A 5216-nucleotide genomic window follows, 5' to 3' on the forward strand; every position below is an offset into this window, starting at 1 on the left:
AAACCAAATTGATCACTAGAGATCCATACAATCAATCTGCTTTATTTTCTGTCAAATATGATTGAGTGACTTCTGGTAAAGCAGCCACAGGTAGTCATGCAGTTCATCTTCGAGATGTTCTCCTATATGGCCGCAGGCTGAAGCACGCAACAGGATGATGTCTATCAGACATTGGAAAACACAACATACAAGTAATGGGCAAGGCCACTGACTGGTGGTAACACTTGACACCATTTATGGGCCTTTATACCACTGTGCTGAAAGAATGACTCAAGAATGGATCCGAGTTTCAGGTCATGGCTGTGCCTAGTTGAGCTCTCTCTTTCAGAACAGGACCCAGCAAGTGAGTGTCGATTACATCTCCTACACCAGCAACTTCACCTATGATGCGGCATGGAGATCTGCATTGCTCCGTTCAAGAACAGCATCAGCATTACGATCATGGTCCAGGTGCATAAAAAATGTAATCTTCAAATCTATTTTTAAACTGATGGCTTTCAAATAATTGTATTATTATTTGGTGTTTGTAGAGAATGCTTGTCCACCATATGACTTCTTCTGAGTACTGAGAAGGGGTAGGAGATCTGAAACTTCAGCATCTGGCCCTGAATCCCAAGGGTTTTAGTCCATCTTTAGGGCCAAGGGTTATTTTGTCTTGGTCACTCACATTTATTCACAGTGCATCAGATTATGTTTACATAACTGATTCAGCTTCATTTTTTCTGATGCTGTCCCGTGACACAGTTAGAGCACTTATATGGAAAGGTGCAACAATATTTGGAACTTCGGCCCTATAGATCTATGGAGAAGCAGTTGGTTGTTCTTGACAGTTTATAAACTCTCGAGTTGACTTCAGATTTTGATAGCTAAAGTGAGTTAGCATGGTAGAGGGGCCGGACCGAACTTTACAGTGTATTAAACTGGCCATGATATATCTAACCTGTGCCTTAGTTTTACAACATAGCTCGGTTCAAAACTAGGGGGCTGTGTCCCAGATGGCTAGAAAGTAACCCAAACACCTACCATGCAACGTGAAAGGAGGCTCACGAAAAAGTTCAAAGCAAAATATTGGGTTGCCAAAAGGATCATTAACTAAGGGTAAGAGGTCAAAGTACCCTGTTACCAGTGGAGATGCAATTAGTGTTTCCTTTCAGACACAGTTTGGGAAAGCACCCAACATATATCACAGGCAGGTACCAGACTTCAAGGGTCCATATTTAGAGATCGCCTACTGGACATTCATCCTCCTTCACCAAAGGCCTTACATGTCTGATGTAAAAAGTTTATCTAGACAGTTCCAGGATCAAGACTGCTGGCTCCATCCAACCGGACAATCACCCAAGAATAAATTAAGGGGAAAAAAACACCATGGGGCAGATTACGATACTGCCCTTAAAGACTGCGCCCTGTAGTTGGAGACTTCAGGGCTGCAACGTAATGGGTGGCGTAGTTTACTTTCTGACCGCCTCATTGAGGTGACTGACACAGGTGCAGGGATGCACTGCACCACCCTTTTCACAATGGGAGCTTGTGTTACGGCCGTATTATGGCCGTAACACAAACTCCCATTGAGAAAAGGGAGCATGGAACCCAGCAACGTTCGGTCGCATTGTAATGGGCTGGTCTCGACCGCCGACCGGGTGTCGCATGGTCCCAGGACCGAGTCTGTGCGGGCAGAAGCAATTCTGCCCGGCATGGAAATTAGCCCCTTGTTTTCCTTTGGGTTAAACATGGACACATAAGGTCTCCACCAACTACAGGGATGCCATTGGGCAATCTCACAACAGGCTCACCACACTGATAGTCATGCAATGCTCATCATTAATGTATTGACCTCTGGTCATGTAATGGTATCTTGGGTCAGTTCAGGCCATCTGGAAAGCAAGGTTATCAATGCCCCTGGGTTCCTCTCCCCCATAAGACAGCCTATATTTAGGCTTCATCTGCTAAGTCTTGCTCTTTGTCTTCCTGGTAAGGGGTCTGTTCTTCTACAAGCCTTCCTTAATGCAGAACAACTCTGCCAATCAGTACTGTGTGCTTCTTTCTAGGATTAAAACAGGCTGGTGCTTAATTTGAGCCGATGGTTTCCAGTGCCCAACACTGGCACTAAATTGCCTGACCCTGCACTTATGACAGCAGCCACATGGTGGTGCTGTTTGTGTAATTTAAAGATGAGCAGAAAAAAAGTTGTTTGATAATTCAATATACATTAATAAGTAACAACTAATTTCTGCCACTCAAGGAATTCTTAAAACTTTGGTTGCCTCGAACAGTCTGAATTGTAACACTTAGTGTGATGGTTAGGAGTTGAGTAGGTACAGTGATAATGTGTTGTGCAAACTGAGGTGGCCTCCTGATGAGGGTCTGGGGCTTTTTCTTTTACAAATGAAATACTGCAGCAGGCCTAGGGAGAGCTTGTGCTAAATGGTCAAAGTCTGCGTATTACCTGCTAGATTTAAAGCAAGGGTTGAACGAGGAGAGAAAGCCCATAAAGTAACCATTTCCTATGTACATTAGCAAGTAAAGAAAGTAAATGCATCAGGCAAGATTCGGCTCTGTGTCAAGCGATCTACCTTGTGCGATGCCCCACATGGTACGGCACCTGACACTGGTATATCTGCTTGGTTCTGAATTTGTAAAATAAATAAGTGCCAGAGCCGCCCTTTCCAGGGGGCAACTGCAGTGTGCACCACGCATTGCCCCTGCCAGCGCTGCCAATGACAGTACCAACACAACTACTGACCATCACACTCCTACAAGCGTGGCAATTTCAGACTAGTCCATGGCCCCAAAAAGAATAAGAGTGGCTTGGGCAGCAGGTATTAGTCATTTTTTACGGATATTTAAATAAAAAACAACTGTTGTTATGCTTATCTCTAAATTTGACAGACAAAGCCACCATGCTGCAGATTGTCAAAAGTTCTGTGTTGGCAATTAAGTGCTGGCGCCGAGCACCATAAACTACAGGCTCAAATTTAGTACTGTTTGTGGTAATCCTTAATTTACATTGATATCTGGCCTTGTGTTTTTACAAACTTTAGGAACTACTTCACCTTTGGAAAAGTAATGATCAAGATTATAAATGGTTATGTCATGAAGAAACATAGAGTGCGAAGACCTATACAAGTGGTCAAAGGTCCTTGTGAGTTAGTTACTATTGGTTCCAGTTGCCCTGAAAACCCACAAGGATTGTTATTCTCTTTCATATGTTTTGTTCCCTGTTTCTGTCTCCTGTCCCTAGAGTATAGTGCGCCACCATATACTAAAACCATATGACTCACTTGTCCCTATACCATTGCACTGTATAGCCTGTGGGCCTAAAGTTGAGGGGACAGGATAATCAGTCACAAACGTGCCAGATGTCCTGTCCGCCATAGTACAACTGCATTATAGTTTATAGCCATGGTACTTCTAATATGGTGAACAGGATATCCATCACATCTCGGAAAATTCCATCCATCAAACTCTAAATATTGGCCTGTGTGTTTGGTTCATTTGACAATCATACCCAGAAAGTCTTGCAAACCCACCTGTAGCACCACAAAATAGTTTTGGAAGGTGTTTGTTTGTTTTATTTTACCTAGCTGCACTTGAGAGAACAAAAAAACAGCATTTGCAATGCAATAGGTCTCACATTTATGAGAGTTTGTGCAATTGGCATTGTAAATGACAATGCCTTTTATGTATGTGTTGTTTTTAAAATTGATAAATAAAAGGCATTGTCATTTACAATGTCAATAGCTTAACATCTTGCAAATGCGAGACCGATTGCATTGCAAATGCATGCTATAACAATAAAAGAAAGCGTTAGGAGAAAGTGTGTTCTTTGCTATTTGAGCAATTAGTGCTCGGAGGCTGTAATTAAACCCTATTGAGCAACAACACACGTTAACAGAGGGTGTCGCCATGGGAGGTTACAAAATGAGACAAGGCGGTACAGAGGAGGGACTACTAAGCCTTTTGACCAATGAACAGCCACAGTTTGCAGTGGACAATGACACAAGCCAATGAAAAAATTGAGCAGAGAGTGGGCGGAGCTTCAAGTCCCTACCTCAATACAACATGCCTTGCAGTGCAGCGCATGTGCTGCCCAGGCCCAGGCTCGACCTAAAAAATGAACATGATCAGGATGGGCAAGTTTTCTCACTCAGGCAATTGCTTTGGTTCAGTGTACTTTCCCATTAAGACTTTGGAATGAGACATGCAGTCGAGCGTAGAACGATAGGCAAACCTTTGCTTCGTGTTTGTATACTCCAGTCTACAATCTTCTGTTAATGTGCTTTCAAAGTATGGGACACTCCGTTCTTTTTTATTATATGGAACACCTGGTCTCGGCATGTGTCTGGCACGCGGTAGAAGATGACACAGAGCTGTGTAGCCAGCACACAGCCGGATGCAGGAAAGCTGTGCTTTTGACAGTTTCATTTTGTTACTTTTTCACCTTCTGACTGTCACATCCTTGTCAGACGTATCCAAGATGAATTGGAGTCACACATTAAAAAGCGTGTTTTGTTTATTGAAAGCGTGGAGAAACCATGTGTAAAACAAAAACGATTAGAGGAGCCCTCACGCTGGCAACAGCGTAACCTTCTGCGGTGTCACATGATTTGCATGCCAGTCCAAACAATGCAGTGTGGAACCAGCTGCAAATCAAAGGCAAGCAGCATGCCAGAGCATAGCAAACCCACCCTTCCAGACTTTAAAATGAATCAAGACATGTAAACACATCAAATACTTCAGTAAGTGCAACAGGTGAACGTTTATAAAAAGAAAAAATAAATAAAACAGGGCTTACACACATATGATGTATCTCCGCAGTTACTAAAGGTAAATAAACAACCCATGGCAACCGAATCACAGACATACACAATCATTGACTAGCACAGGCAGGTTGTGAGGTTTACTCTTTTCTTGGCTTTACACCCAACCACTCTGATTTTCGAAACCCCTTCCAGGGGCGAGTTCTCCTACCCCCCCTTGCCCACTTCACTGCGTCCCTTTTTACCTTTACATTACACCACTGACAACATGCTTTGGGGCCCTAAAAGGTTGCAGTTTATTCATACATAACATGGTTCATAAACATCCATGTTATTGTATACTTCCATTGTCTTTATACATTCATTGTTGTTATTTGCTCCCAAACAGTATAGCTTTGCGAGGTGCCCCTTTGGCCGGGCCTCTGTGTCTGCAGTGCCAGGCTTCAACTTACTACC

This window comes from Lissotriton helveticus, chromosome 3_1 (assembly GCF_964261635.1).
Source record: "Lissotriton helveticus chromosome 3_1, aLisHel1.1, whole genome shotgun sequence".
Lineage (NCBI taxonomy): Eukaryota > Metazoa > Chordata > Amphibia > Caudata > Salamandridae > Lissotriton > Lissotriton helveticus.